At 46.6% G+C, this 16,988-nt stretch overlaps 1 protein-coding gene across 3 annotated transcripts in view; it reads right to left on the reverse strand.

Annotated features, from left to right (window-relative positions):
• The window catches only part of LOC146026376 (dimethylaniline monooxygenase [N-oxide-forming] 2-like), a 133,231-nt gene that overhangs the window by 81,918 nt on the left and 34,325 nt on the right, over nt 1-16,988 (reverse strand). The window contains exon 1 of one of the 3 annotated variants that reach the window (XM_083157000.1): nt 14,534-14,639. The exons of 1 other annotated variant lie outside the window; for it this stretch is intronic. The gene's annotated coding sequence lies outside the window, so the exon portion shown is untranslated. Of the gene's footprint in view, nt 1-6,674; nt 6,759-14,533; nt 14,640-16,988 lie in introns of those variants that run through there. One more of the 3 variants, XM_083156998.1, reaches the window with a different exon arrangement.

The raw sequence follows: 16,988 nt of genomic DNA on the forward strand, positions 1-16,988 counted from the left end.
GTGGAAGAGCAGCGGTCACACTTGGATCCCGCTGTGAACCGCACAGGTGCTGTTGTACATGCAGTTGACCCTCCAATGCTGTTAGTCCAGAGGATGGTGTCTCCATTGCCTCTGGGAGTTATGTCCCTGACAGGGCAGTAGGTTGATGTTTTGCCTAGGGTGCCAAGAAACCTTTCACCGGCCCTGCATAAAGGCCCTTATCAAGTGCCTAATTTTATTCAAGACCTCCCGGGGAGCCAGGGACATGCAGTCAGGGGAGGCAGGGGAGGCAGTGCCTCACCTGTCATAAATGATAAAAAAAAAATACAAAGATATTTAACACACATATAGTGTGCAATAAATATCTTATTTGTATTTTTTTTATATAATTTATGTGGTGGGACACTGTGGGGAGGCTGGGAGGCATCGGGACCTGTGCCTCCTGCTGACAATGTAAAATTGCCAGCAGCGGGGGGGCGGATCTAAGGACGGGCACAAAAAGTGGCTGAAAATCCCATTAGAAACCAATGGGGAAGCGGCACATACACATCTGCCTCAGTGACAGGGCTTTCACTGAGACAGATGTGATAGGACAGCAAATACAGGCTGTCATACACTGACAGCCTGTATCCGCTCTCAGAGCCAGCCCTATCTGCCGGGATCAGAGCGTACAGCAGCAGCTGGACCAGCCGGGGGACACTAAGTACCAGACACCCCCTCCCCAGAAGCTGTTACCTTCAAGGGTCGGGCACTGGCAGCGGGCATCTGCGGTGGCAGGTATCGGCGCAGGCAGCAGGCAGCACGGCGGTAGTGGGCGGCGGGAGCGGGACTCGTTCACAGCGCAGGGGCCAGGACGGTAGTGTTCCTTGTGCTTGTGCTGTGTGCATAGGTTCCCGCTGTGCACAAGCGGGCACCTTCCTATCCTACCTGCCTCTCTACTGCTAACATCCTGATCCTGACTGCACTATTAACTCTGCGAATTATACCAGCAATTATATTCAATCCAGCAGCGGTCTTTTTTCCCTCCCCCCTCAAAAGCAGCTATCACAGACTATCACCCTCACGCTGTGCGAGAGTGATTAGAGCACCCGGTGCAAGCGGCACCAAACAGATTGACATCCTCTCGCCGCTGCAGTGACCAGAGCGCCCGACGCTGACAGCTCTTACAGATGGTCATCCTCCACGCTGGCGCCTGAGTGACCAGAGCACCCGGCGTAAGCGGTCAGGCTTCCAGAGACTCCGGTGCCGACAGCAGCTAACTACATCTGCTGCTACACCCGGCGTCTGGCTACAGACGCGCACAAGCCTGAACAGCCCTGCGTTACAACTGACGGCTGCTCTGGACATCCAGAGTCTTTCCCTGCAAATACGGGCATCCACACCAAGCGATTTCACCTGATTAAGTATTGGTCCGTGAGTGTGGTCCTGGCTGGGGGGTGGCTGCTGGTACACACAGACCGCCCGGCCCCAGATGTCTGCTTTATCTTCCAGCCTCAGACTCCTGGGGCCGGCCTGTGTGCTAGCAGCTTGGGGGAGCACAGCATCGGGTGCATACCTCACTGTGCCTTACTTCCAACACACACACATATATATATATATACTTGGTATCAATCAATCAGAGCCTCACCAGTGACTGACCTCACCGCACGTCACTGCGGGGAGCTGCACAGGAAAGCAGGTCCGACTTGTCCGGGCCTTAAGCTTAAAAAAAAAAAAACAAAGGCAGTTCTTCAAGAACATTTCATTTTTTTCTAAAGAAACAATTCAGTTGCATTTACATTTTAACATGTACAATGGAAAATTCACTTTCATGCCTGCAAAATATTTAATAAAAGATTACTTTTTACTAATATATAACCATGGTTTAATGTTACCTATTCCTAGGATCATTTATGAAGCTGTGAAATGCAGATTCCCTTCTCACATGCTGTGCATGGCACATTAGCCCTTATTCTGGTTCACTTGCAACGGCATGTCCAAACTGTGGCCCTCCAGCTGCTGTAAAACTACACATCCCAGCATTCCTTGCCATAGTTTTAGCATCCTCTAATAGCAAAACTGTGACAAGGTATTATGGGACTTGTAGTTTCACAACAGCTGGAGGGCCATAGTTTGGACATGCCTGGCTTAGCAGGTGTGTTTGTACCCAAATCGGTGTGCTACGATGTGTATGCATTGCAGCAGCACAGTGTGAGGATACATCTGTCATGTTATGGTGTATGCCCTTAATAAATGTGCCTATAAATCCCTCAACCCATACATGCCAAAAGTCTCTGAATATCAGAGAGACTCAGGGGTGCAGGTATGGCGGTACGGCGTACCGGTAAAAGATATATTGCCGGTACCCCGTACCGCCATAAGAAATAGCCAAATATACCTGTAATGCGCATGCGCGCATATGGAAGTGGCGGGGGCGTGGCCTCCGCCGCCCCGCCACAGCTGATTGCCTTCGGAGGGGAGGGGAGCGCATTGCTCGTCTCTCCTTCCCCTCCCTGTGTCACTGTGACACAGTCGGCTGTCAGCCAATCAGTGCTCGCGGGCTGGCAGCCAATCAGGAGCCAGCCCGCGAGATAGATGTGGGGCAGGAGAGACGCGAGATGCGTTCCCCTCCCCAGAAACATGCAGCGGCGGCAGGGGACTAGAGGAGGACCAGACCGGACAGGACACAGGACTGGACACAGGACCGGAGAGGACACAGCATCGGAGAGGATACAGGACCTAGGACCTGACACAGTGAGTTGCTCTCTGTACTGCAACTGTTTATGTGTGGCACTTCAAATGCCGCACTTGGGGTATATGTGTGGCAATGGGGGCATATGTGTGGCACTGGGGGCATATGTGTGGCACTGGGGGCATATGATATCTGGCACTGGGTGCATATGTGTGGCACTGTGGGGGCATATAATATCTGGCACTGGGGGCATATGTGTGGCACTGTGGGGGCATATCTGGCACCAGGGGCATAACTAGCACTGTGGGGGCATGTGTGGCACTGTGGGGGCATATCTGGCACTGGGGGGGGGGCATGTGTGGCATTGTGGAGGCATATCTAGCACTGTGGGGGCAATTGTGTGGCATTATGGGGGCATATCTGGCACATATTTGTCTTGTAGCCACTCCCCCTTGTGTCATGACCACGCCCCTAACCACGCCCATTTTTCCGCTGCGCACCTTCGGCGCGCAGCACAGTACCACTAAGGAATTTTTTCTACTTGCACCACTGGAGAGACTCCTAGAAATAGCAGCAGTCTCCCATTCTCCCTGTAGCTATCTCCCTAATTGTACATTACTCACATTGTGTAGCTGTTTTAAACTTGGAAAAAAACAGAAATCAGAGATAAACATTTTTTTTTTTTTTTTTACACAGCAGCCAGCAGGGGGTGCCGGAGCCGAGCCGCTCATTACATATTCATATATTCACTGCACCCGATCGTTACGATCGGGTATAGTGAATATACGGTCCCCTGCTGGCACCCCCGGGGGGCAGGCTGTGCTGCCTGGCACCCGGGGAGCCCACCTACCCCCCACAAAGTTCTGGGGCAGGCAGAGAGACTTCCATCTCTTTGCCTGCCACCGTCCTCAGGCTCCCTGCGGCTATCGCCGCAGGAGCTCATATTCGCCAGTCAGGGGCAGCGAGCCCCTGACACGTTGAATACCGGAGCCCGCCGGCTCTGGAACATGGCGAATCTGCAGCGACTCCTAAAAAGGATTTGCTGCACCTCGCAGGTATTCTCATTGAATACCGCCCCTAGTGTTAGGTGTACACAGGCACTGCTGCTAGCAACCAGCAATATCTTTTACCAAAGACTTTTGCTTTTTAAGGCCCATACACACTGGGCGACTGAGCTGAAAGTCGATAAAAACAGCAGGTTTGAGCGGCTTTCAGTTCAAAGCCGCCCAGTGTGTATGCCCGGGCTATGAGCGGTGAGCGCTGCTGCGCGCTCCCGTAACATTCCCGGGAAAGCCTTTCATCTGCTGGTTATACCAGCAGATGAGTGGCTTTCAGGACGACTTTGTATAGCGCTCCGCTATGCAATGCCGTCCTCCCCCCATCCGTCGGCGCCGGGCAGGGGGAAAGCCACTCAGTGTGTATGCACTGAGCTGCTTTCCCCGCACATCATCACTGTCCATACACGCTGGCCATAGTTGGCCAGTGTGTAGGGACCTTTAGAACTGTATTCTATTAAAAGAAGAGCCCATCATTCAATTATGTGTGTTTTGCATTGTTAATTGTACTAGACCATTGTCATATCACTACATACCTGCGTCATCCATACATGTTTTTGACTTTATTTGCATGAACTGTTACAGAGAGTAATAAGAAGATTAAAAACTGACTAAAATAGGCAGGAGATTATGTTGTGGCTGAGTGACTTTTATATCGTAGTGAGTGCCTATAGATGATGGTAGACACACCTGATTGGTGGTGTTAGATGCACACAATGGGTGTTGTTAGACATACACAATAGGTGGTGCACCCCCTAATAAAATGTGCTGTGCACGCCTATTGGTTATACAGCACTGCACAATGATGCCTATGTATGCATACATTTTCAAATAAAGTTTTTTGAGAACACTCATAGCGAACCATCTGCAAAGTATTATACTTTATGTCAGCAAGTAGATCTTGCTGAATAACAATGCTCAGGTAAAGCAGTACACTTTAACATGGCACAGATAGGTATTTGTTTCACAAACTTAAATGTTTTTTGAAAAGTAGACAAGTATGGGCCGTATTCAATGAGGCTAATACGCCAGGTTTTTATGGCGATTTTGTGCTGTAAGGCGAATTTTTGACAAAAACAGTGAATCACCCTATTCAATGACCAAATGGCGAATACATTGCATGGTTTTTTTCGCCATGATTCACCGAGTAGCAATCGCTATCTTTTTATGGTGAAGTGGAATGTGAACTTTTAAAATAAAGTGTTTTGTTTTTTATATTTGGTGTCAAAAAAATCAGGAATTTTATTCTGAGGAGGGGCATGCTATTTTTATTCATGTGCTGTAAGCACATGAATATATATTTAATAAAAAAAAAAAAAAAATATATATATATATATATATATATATATATATATATATATATATATATATATATATATTTTTTTTTTTTTTACACAGCAGCCAGCAGGGGGCGCCGGAGCCGAGCCGCTCATTAGATATTCATATATTTACTGCACCCGATCGTTACATATGCATGATCGGGTGTAGTGAATATACCCGGTCCCCTGCTGGCACCCCCGGGGGGCAGGCTGTGCTGCCTGGCACCCGGGGAGCCCACCTCCCCCACATACGCTCTGGGGCAGGCAGAGAGACTTCCATCTCCCTGCCTGCCACCGTCCTCAGGCTCCCTGCGGCGTTCGCCGCAGGAGCTCATATTCGCCACTCTCAACAGGTTTACTAATAAGAAAGGCGTTTCTCCACAGGTAATGGCAATCATACATTTAGAGGGAAGTCCAGAAACAGAGCATTGTGTCCCTCCTGGAGAGGGTCATGTTGGGAGGTATGGAGTTATTTGGTTTCTGTGCAGGGTAAATACTGGCTGCATATTTTTACACTGCAATGTAGATTTCAGTTTTAACACACCCCACCCAAATTGAACTCTCTCTCTGCACATTTTACATCTGCCCCACCTGCAGTGCACATGGTTTTGCCCATTTTGACCAACACCACACCTACTACAGTCCTGATCTCGGAGATACAGTAAGGGTTTTGTAGTTTTGCATTTAGCAGATGTACAGAGTTATGTTAATTGCTGCATTTATAAGATTATTTTAATCTATAAAACAGGCTTTCCCAACCACAGTCCTCAAGGCACACCAACAGTGCAGGTTTTAGTGATATCCAGGCTTCAGCACAGATGGTTTAATCAGAATCACTCAGGTACTAATTAAGTCACCTGTGCTCAAGCCTGGATATCTACAAAACCTGCGCTGTTGGTGTGCCTTGAGGACCGTGGTTGGGAAAGCCTGAGTTCTATGAAAGATACCAAACCAGCACAACCACATAGTTCCTATGTAATAAGCAACACACATGACTACTGATGCATGGTAAAGAGATAGACAGAGAACAAGAAATACATGTACAGTAATGTACAGTATATAGGCATACACTCCAACATGACCCATTCCATTCGGTACACAATGCTGTGTTCCTGGTAATGTAGGATTGTCATCACCCATGTTGAAACACCCTTCTCTTTAATTACCTAGTTCCACACAGGTGCTGGCAATCATACATTACCAGGGAAGTCCAGGAGCAGAGCATTGTGTACCGAATGCAATGGGTCATGTTGGAGGGTATGTATAGGTATGTGTATGCATACCTCCCAACATGACCTGTTCCAGGAGGGACACCATGCTCTGTTTCTGGACTTCCCTCTTAATGTATGATTGATATCACCTGTTCTAAACAGGTTTAATTGATAAGAAAGGTGTTTCACCACAGGTGATGCAATCATACATTAAGTAGAAAGTGCAGGAGCAGAGCATCGTGTCCCTCCTGGAGACGGTCATGTTGGGAGGTATATGTATGTCTTGCACATAATAACATACACTAAATGCTACTGTTTACGTTTTTCTATTTAAAATGGAATTTTCACATTTCTACTGCATTTATCTCCATAAATGTTTTCCTAGCATAACAGTTATTGTATTATGAGACAAGTACTAATGTTTGGAACAATTACTCACAATTGTCTTGCTCCTCTGGGGATCCCAGGTGTGTGAACTTGCCACAGAGAGGATGAACTGACTGAGATTAGAGTAAGGTAGGACAACGTAGCACAGCATGTGTTTCTCCCCACCCACTATGGGTATAAGTAACCAGTATGAAGACACGCCCCTTATTGTCACATTGGTATGTATGTTAGGTGCACATCACATTCAGTGAATGTGAAATACAAGGTAATAACAAATAAAAATGTATCATATATTCACTGTCATATGTATGTTTCAATACCGTGACAGATCTTGATATGTTTAGCATTGCACCTACTGTATGCACAGTAATTGTGTTATTGGTATCCGGATTGATCATAGACAGTCATATGGTCGACAGTCACAAGGTCAAAAGGTCGTCAGGGTTTAAATGTTGACACACAAAATGTCGACATGAAAATGGTCGACAGGGTTTAAAGGTCGACAGGCAATGGGTCAACATGGTCAAAAGGTGGACATGGAAAAAGTCGACTTTTTTTACAAAATGTTCAGCTGACATGTGCCGACAGGCGGTATTTCATGCTCTACCATCCACTAGGCCGTGGAGGGAGAATAAAATAGTGTGCTGAGGGCAGCGAGGCACTGATTCCAAAGCATGGAAAGCGCAGTGTGCCATGCGATGGGACGCGGTACATGGACAGTGTTGACACTAACATTGAAGTACCTTTTTAAAAAAAAATCTTTGCTGGAAAATAGCAAATATATCACACTCAGAGAATATAACATTCCATGGGCACACACATACAGAAATAACAGCATAAAGGCAGGTCAGGCTCTACCACTAGGCACAGGTGCTGTTGTACATGCAGTTGACCCTCCAATGCTGTTAGTCCAGAGGATGGTGTCTCCATTGCCTCTGGGAGTTATGTCCCTGACAGGGCAGTAGGTTGATGTTTTGCCTAGGGTGCCAAGAAACCTTTCAACGTCCCTGCATAAAGGCCCTTATCAAGTGCCTAATCATATTCAAGACCTCCCGGGGAGCTGCACGGGAAAGCAGGTCCGACTTGTCCGGGCCTTAAGCTTAAAAAAACAAAAACAAAGGCAGTTCTTCAAGAACATTTCATTTTTTTCTAAAGAATCAATTCAGTTGCATTTACATTTTAATATGTACAACGGAAAATTCACTTTCATGCCTGCAAAATATTTAATAAAAGATTGCTTTTTACTAATATATAACCATGGTTTAATGTTACCTATTCCTAGGATCATTTATGAAGCTGTGAAATGCAGATTCCCTTCTCACATGCTGTGCATGGCACATTAGCCCTTATTCTGGTTCACTTGCAACGGCAGATTCCTTCTCAAATGGATAAAACCCTGTGCACTGCAGGTGGGGCAGATGTGAAGAGAGAATTCGATTTGGGTGGGGTTTTACTGCAAAGTGAGATCTATATTGCAGTGTAAAAATAAAGCAGTCAGTATTTACCCTGCACAGAAACAAAATAACTCACCCAAATCTTAGGGGCCCCTTACACTTGTGAGATTGTCAGATTTGACCCAAAAGCTCTCCACTGGCCTAGGAGGGCGACCGCCCCATTTGCCCACCTTAAATCCGCCACTGACTGATAGTGTAAACCCCAGAAGGAAGGGGTTAACTTAAACCTGCCCCGACAGTCTGTAACTGACGGGGCCAGGGACGTACGGCATTGGCTGAGAGGAGAGCACGGAAAGGGGGAGGGAGCCGGACTCACGTGGAAGGGGGCGGAAGTCCGGACGTGCCGCGTGGCGAGGAGAGGGGCCAACTGCAGCCGGAGCAGAGAACGGCAGCGGAGAAGTGAAGGCGGCGGCGTAACGTGAGGAAGAGAGCTGCGCCGTGCACCCGCTGGGAGACCCTGTGCCTCGCGGTGTGGAACGGAGCCGCCACTGTCAGCCAGGGGGAGAGCCAGTACAGCGCCCACAGCATGAGGGGCTCGGTGTGACAGAGCCAACACCCCGTCCGCACACCGGAGGGGTCAAAGAAGGCCGGCAGACTGCTGCACTCGTGAGGCTGGAGCCACGGGACCGCGAGAGAGAGCCCCATGTGCTGGGGATCCAGGAGGGAGAAGGACTGGCCGCCATCTTGCCACCTAAACGTGAGTGTTGCCTTTGAGGCCCTTTAGGGACCCGACACTACACCTGCTATAGTCCCACCAGAGCCATACTCAGCACAGAGGTAGCCCCTGCATCCTTGGAGATGGGCACTCCCCTGTTAGTGGCCTGCCCGCAACTGTCAGGCCATCGGTCTTTCTTTCCCTGGGCCGCCCTACCCAGTGAGGAAACTCGTTCACTATAAGGGCCGAGAAGGCCTCCTCACTGCTGCTAAGACTGCATACCCTCTTCCCCCGAGGACTACGTGGAGTACTCTTTGTTCCAATTCAGGATACCCTTGGTAAAGGGCCAGTAAATACCCAAGGCATTAGGCAGAGCCCTACCCCTTTCCCACGACTGGATATGTGCACCACCATGGGCCCCAGCCAAACCCCTGTGCACAGGTCGGGCCATTAGGGCCTGCGAGTTAGGACATTATACAATTGTTGCGAAGGATTGTCAGGTGTAAGTTGAGTAGGTTACCGGTAACTTTAGCTTAGTTTGGGATACGTCACTAGTACAGAGAACGGTGTCGTAAAACATTTCCTTTTACTTGAATGTGTATTGCACTGTGAAACATTTCCTTTTACTTGAATGTTTATTGCACCGTAAAACATTTCCCTTTTACTTGAATGTTTATTGCACCGTAAAACATTTCCTGTTACTTGAACGGTTATTGCATAGTAGAACATTTCTACACTGTTGCATGTTGCCCACTTGTAGTGGAAATATTGTGATGCATTTACAAAAAGGGGTTGATGTCCTCAGCGACTGCTTTGAAAATAAAAGGTCAACCTAATCTGATAGTTGAGTGTTCTGTGCCCATTCCTGCATCCTGAGAAGACTCCTGACTGAGATCCGGGGATTGGGGAAGCATGGCCCCCGCCGCATCCATAAGGTAACTCCCTGTTGGGTGCCTACAATAGTCCTCAACACTCTGCTCCCGCTATCTCATCCCCTCTTCTTCCATCTCCTCCTCCTCTCCCCTCCTTTCCCCCTCAGTCACAAGAGGGGTGTAACGGCATCCTCAGCATCCTGCCTACACAGATAGAAGAGGAGGGACTGCACAAGAGTTAAAAAAGGCAAAAGAACAGTGAGTCTTTTATTATACATGTTTAAAAAAAAATCTACAATTATTAAAAAAATTGTTTATAATTTTAATTTAGACACTTTTTAAATAATGGTCCGGGGTTTTGTGCCTAAAGGTGGCCATACACGCTGCAATAGCAGCATGCGATGCAATGTGCTGCAAATACTTTTTGTACTGCTTTCGGATCGCATCGCACACACATTGCATGCATGCCGCGCGATGCGATCTAGCCCATAACGTATGTGCGATTCTCACAGCGTGTATGGGCACCTTTAGTGGCTGCAAAATTTTGCGGACACAACACTTAGGGGTTAGAACATTTCCCTTTGTCCAGAACTATTGGAAGCCCGCGTAGTGACTATCCCTAAACCGGGAAAAGACCCATCCCTCTGCCAGAACTACCGCCCCATAGCATTATTGAATTGTGACATTAAATTATTCGCCAAGCTGATGCCCCTACGTATCAACCAGATATTGCCGTTGCTGGTGCACCCTGACCAGACCGGGTTTGTCCCAGGAAGACAGGCCTCCGACAACACTAGACGGGTATTCGATTTAATCGACTCCCTCTCCAGTTAACAGGACCTCCTCTTGTTATCTCTTGACGCAGAAAAAGCGTTCGATAGACTGAATTGGCACTACATGCAGGAGGCACTGTGTCGCTTTGGCTTCAAAGATCGTATCCTCACGTCTATAATGACTCTCTACAGCTTCCCCTCGGCCCGGGTGCTCAGCAACGGCTTCCTCTCAGACGCCTTCAACATCACAAATGGCACCAGGCAAGGCTGTCCCCTTGGCCATTACTATACGCAACGACAACAGGATAGGCGGTCTAAAGATAGGCCAAGATCGCCATAAATTAAGTCTCTTTGCAGATGATGTCCTGCTTTTTATAACCAACCCTGTCACTACACTCCCGCACCTCCACGACATCCTAGACACATACAGTAAGGCTTCATACTACAAACTGAATACTACCAAGACAGATGCACTCCCGATCAACCTCTCCTCATCCATCTCCCAACTACGATCATTATACCAATACAATTGGCAAAATGAGTCCATAAAATATCTGGGGATCAATATCCCCTCCACCACATCCAAAGTCTTCGACATTAACCTTACCCCTCTGCTCTCGACCCTGACTGCCATATTCAATTCCTGGACTGCATTTGATATCTCTTGGATGGGCCGTATTGCGGCTTTCAAAATGTCCCTCTTGCCAAAACTGATGTATCTGTTTAGGACTATCCCCTACAGCTTCCCACAGAAATCCCTCCGGCTGAGCTCGTCTATCATGACAAAATACATTTGGGCATCCGGGCCCCCAAAGATTGCTCGAGCCAAATTGTGCCTACCCAGAGCATTTGGTGGCCTAGATCTCCCAGATCTGTTCCTTTACCAGTGGGCGTCCCTCCTGGCCCCAATTAAAAATTACTCCATATCTGACTCCCCTACTAGCTGGGTTGCTATTGAGCAAACCCTCTCCCCCAATATACCCCTAGCCGACCTAATTAGAATCCCTCGTCAGCTCAGACCGAACCAGCCTCTTCTACTCCCGTCCACCAAAGCATCCCTACAAGCCTGGGATCAGCTCCTATCCACCTTAGCCACCACTACAAATAACCTACCCAATGTTTCCATAACGACTGTAGCTAAATTGATTCCAAACCTTAACCTTAACTCTTGGAAAATCTGAGGCATTAACATCCTAGGGGATATCTTGGACTCACACGCCCCCCTCCCCTCCGCCTCCCTACAAAATAGCTTCCAGATCCCCGCTTCAGAATACCTACACTACATACAATTAGCTCACTGGTGGAGAACCACCATATCGATACTACCCCCCCCCCCCCCCCCCACAGCCCACACTCCAGCCCATTTTCTCCAGACCCTTCTCCCCCCATACTAAACGTGACATCTCCTTCTGGTATAAGACTCTAATAACCCCCCATACCTTCTCGTAAACCTCCGCACATACGAAATGGGAGGCCGACTTAGGGCGAACGTTCACCCCAGCACAATGGCGCCAAATTTTTCTCACCTCCTTTGATATGTCCCGCTGCTTGAACCACACAGAAATGCATATCAAGCTCATAAACAGAATCTACATGACTCCAGAGCGCCTGCACTCCTTTTGGCCATCAAGCTCCAATAAATGTTGGAGGTTGTGTGGTCAAGTAGGGAACATATTTCATATTTTCTGAACTTGCCCCCAAATCCTTAAATATTTGAGCTAATCTCCTCAGTACTCACACAGTCACCCCCGACCCATCCATAGCTTTATTCCATGTTTACCCCCAAGAGGTCCCAACCGAGAAGAGACTGGTTATGGGTCATATACTCATAGCCGCGCGAGCTAACCTAGCTCAACAATGGAAGCAGCCTACCCCCCCATCCCTCCTACAGGTGATTCTGAAGATGAACCACCACTTCCTGATGGAGAATGGCCCCCCCTTTAACATGCCACCATCCTCGCCTATCTCCCATCGCTGGCTATTATGGCACGCATATGTGACAGAAGGTGAGGGAGCCAGATTCTTCCCCCTCGTATCCACATCAGACCCCCCCAGTTTAGCTTAAACGAGCCTGAAGAGTCATGATAGGGACAGCGACCGGAGGACACTGCCTTCTCCCCCCCCCCCCCCCAGCCTGTAAAACTGATATTATGCTCAGCAAAGATTAAACAGAAATCCTATTGCTCATTTACTATGTACATATGTTGTGCCTGTACTACATTGCTCGCTCTGCGTAGCGAAGTGTTTGATTTTCTATTTGTCTGCTACCCCCTCCCCCCCCACTTTATAATGTCTCCCCTTTTCTAATTTCTGTACCCCATATTCTGAATATACTACAATAAAAATTTATTGAAGTTAAAAAAAAGAACATTTCCCTATGTCTAAACGGTATATCATGGTTGCCTACCTGACCCTCCCCTTCAGGGAGAAAATGCTCTGTTCCTGGACTTCCCTGGTAATGTATGATTGCCATCACCTGTGGTGAAACACCTTTCTTATCAATTACCTAGCTCCCCACAGGTGCTGGCAATAACACATTACCAGGGAAGTCCAGGAACAGAGCATTTTTTACCTGAAGGAGAGGGTCAGGTAGGCATCTATGCGGTATATCAAATGGGCCTGGATTGAGAGAACAAATTGGTAGCAATTAGTAAAAGGTATTAGGTATATCAGGCAGCACACTTAAGCCCCGTACACGGGTGGGGGGGGGGATATATCGCCGAGCAATATATCGCTCAGTGCAGTGCCAGATGTATAAAGCTTCAAAAAGTGATAAAAAGGAGAGTGATAAACAACCAGCCAATCAGCTCCTACCTGTTATTTTTCAAACCCAGCCTGTAACATGACAGGTAGGAGCTGATTGGCTGGCTGTTTATCACTTTCTGTTTTATCACTTTTTGAGCTTGATACATCTGGCCCTAAGGTCTAAATGGGCCTGGAGCTGAAAACTATCAAGGGCCTATTATGCGCATTAATAGGGGTTGTGGCCAGCACCTAATAATGTGGGTGGTGTGACCAGTGTTCTGTTTGGGTGGTCTGCTCATGGGTGTGTCTCTATTTGTGTAAAATACTTTCAACTAATTATATATGCCTGGAAAAACAGGGAGACATATTGCCGGGTGCCCTCCAAAAGGTGCACCGCAGGATGCCGATGTCCTAAAATACTTGCAGGGTGAGGCGGCACTCCAGTCATAAAAAAAATACTGACAGCTGAAACTTGGTAGACAACATTGCAGCACCTTTTATGTGGTCACCTAAGTTTACCACACCATATACCCCTTATACAAATCATGCAACACAATAGTAACCCCCTTATACTGTACTTGTCTCTTACAAATTATGCCACATGGAAGGAGTCAAAATTCACGTTATGCCACATGGATTGAGCCAAACTACACACGATACCAAATGGATATGCACAATATGCTTCATAAATAGGGGCATTGCGCATTACCAATTTACACCATAATGCCCATTACATATTAAACCACACACCATAATGTCCATTACTATTAGGCCAAACACCATAATGCCTATTAAAAATTATAAGAACAACAATCGGGCGCAATTACACTAATTATGCTCCGCTAATTAGTCTCTATACCAATTTGTGTTGGTTTCTATGTAAAGAATATTATGGCTGCTCCCAAAGGCAATTCTGGAAATTGCCACTTGAAAATGGAGAATTTAGTTGGGAGTTTAACAAATCAGTTAGCTTTATGTATAGGAATCTACTATAATATTACTAACTCAAAAGAGAGCGCCACACATCTGAATTGTAATATCAAATACATATAAAAAAAAATGTATTATATAGAAGAGAAGAAAAACAATAAAATTACATAAAAAATCATAAAACACAATATCGCAATAAAATTAAGCCTCAATAGGATGCAATAAAGGCAAAAGCCAATAATAACTTTTGTTAGTATTCTGGTATAACCCAACTCTGGATGATATTTCTGCACAAATATATACTATTTGATATGTAAACAAAGTCAATTGGTATCGGCCCTTTTAACTCCAAAGGGTTAAATTGATTTAGGATGGTTTTTAGTTGAAGGATAAGTATCCAATACAATGGAGTATTCCTGATTTTGTGAAAAGGGCTTGTAGGAGATGTTCTGCACCGATGGAAAAAATAATAGGAACAGTACCTCTTGTAATGTACACAGCAATTTGTGTGATCTCCGCCGCGGACCTCTGTGTGGGAAGAAACCGCCGTGTGTAATTTGCGGAGAAACGCGTCAAGGATCCGATATCTGGACATTCATTAACCCAACTACTATCTGCAGAGATTCCCTCCTACCCCGGGAGATTGCAAGCTAAAGGAACGAAAGCACCTCCTTTTTACAAGCAGCACACAGCCGGCCGTAGAAATCTGCTTAATTGAGAAGCTGGACACGGAGAACCTGCATAAACAACACAGGTCAGTGAGGTTGCTCCCCGCCGTACTACAAACATCAAAGGCTCGCTGTCATCAGCTGGAGCCGGGCGGGTAGAAGCGAACCCACACAGAGGTCCGCGGCGGAGATCACACAAATTGCTGTGTACATTACAAGAGGTACTGTTCCTTTTATTATTTCCATCGGTGCAGAACATCTCCTACAAGCCCTTTTCACAAAATAAGGAATACTCCATTGTATTGGATACTTATCCTTCAACTAAAAACCATCCTAAATCAATTTAACCCTTTGGAGTTAAAAGGGCCGATACCAATTAATTTTGTTTACATATCAAATAGTATATAATTGTGCAGAAATATCATCCAGAGTTGGGTTATACCAGAATACTAACAAAAGTTATTATTGGCTTTTGCCTTTATTGCATCCTATTGAGGCTTAATTTTATTGCGATATTGTGTTTTATGATTTTTTATGTAATTTTATTGTTTTTCTTCTCTTCTATATAATAAATTTTTTTATATATGTATTTGATATTACAATTCAGATGTGTGGCGCTCTCTTTTGAGTTAGTAATATTATAGTAGATTCCTATACATAAAGCTAACTGATTGTTAAACTCCCAACTAAATTCTCTATTAAAAATTATGCTACATAAGTGCTGCTTACCTACATGCTCATTGCCAGGGGTTCTATGCTCATTGCCAAGAGGGAATACATGCTTCAGGGTAACTGGGGGACAGCCGTCGCCAGGCACAGCGCAGGGGGCTGCCCTGCTGTATTCAGAGCACTGCAGGTCACGGCTATTTGAAATAATACCCCTTTTACACCAGAAAATGCAGAGACTTACCCAGGAATATGGTCCCAGGATCATGCAGGGACATTCCCGGGATGGCTCCTTTTACACCAGCCTAGTCCCTGCATTTTCTGATGTGAGGGGGAGAGAAACTTCCCCTTTAAACAACCAGCTATATTTTCGGACCCAACTGACCCATTTATATGTGGGCTTCGAATAATTTTGGTCACGTGAAACTGGGCCGTTTGGATCCAGTGAAATCTGTCCTCAAACAACATGAACAGCCATGAAATGGTTTATCCGCAATATCTCTAGAACCAATTAACCCATATGGACCAGCCTGGTATCAGATTGAAGGCCCAGCGATTTGGCATCTTCTGTGATGCCGGAGGGGGAAGCCATTGGAACCGAGTGGGGGTCGGAATGAATGGGTCCCATGTTATCCTATGGGAAAAAAGTTCCAGCTTTGCCTGGTGGTATCTCTGGTTCCCAGGGGGCTAGGGACTCAGGGCTGGGCTCATTGGAAAGCCCTGGCCCTCAGCTATAAAATGGAGCTGTAGCTCCATCAGGCCCATTGTTAATCTGGCCCTGGCTCAGTGTCCCGTTTGCATCAGTGACAAGAGATGGTCGCTGATTAAAAAGGAAACTGCCGGGGGAGCCCGGCAGTGGAAATCAGCTGGTCGCAGGAGCATGTTCCTGCGACCAGCGATCACTACGGGGGAGAAAACGGGAGCGCCCAGCTGGCGATATATATCGACAGTGCACACTTACATCGCGGGCAATATGGTCACTCAGCGACCATATTGCCTGCGATATTAGACAAAATCACCCCGTGTGTACACAGCCTTATAACAAAACTCCCTTGATCTTCCCAGCTTCTCCCAATCCAAATAATTCCTTTTCAATCCCAGCTGTTGGTGCTGTATTCACGTTAGGTTATACTATTTTTCCTACAAATGGGCACACACATAGAGCTATAACAGCATTACTATACATGCCATGCACAGCATTTGAGAAAGGAATCTGCATTTTGCAGTTTCATAAATGACCCTGGGAATTGGTAACATTAAACCATGGTTAAACATTATGGCCAGTATTCAATGCCTCTGATTCGCCATATTTTCTGGGGAATCAGGCAATTCCCCGGGTTTACAGGGAATTTTCTCACAGGACAAACAATTCGCCCTATTCCATGGACACAATTCTCTGCAAATGAAGAGCGAATGCCTGGCGATTCTCTGTTTGTGATTCTCCGCGATTCGCCAGTGGTTTTCAATGGGGTTTTTAGTGGAATTCGCCGAGTGTGTATTCAATGCTGAAGTGGAGAACTGCTTTCTCCAGTGATTTTCCCTCGGATTCTCTATTTTACATTCCTCATCTTTTTTTGGTGAACTGGAATGTGATCTTTGAAAA

This window comes from Crinia signifera, chromosome 8 (assembly GCF_055691185.1).
Source record: "Crinia signifera chromosome 8, ASM5569118v1, whole genome shotgun sequence".
Lineage (NCBI taxonomy): Eukaryota > Metazoa > Chordata > Amphibia > Anura > Myobatrachidae > Crinia > Crinia signifera.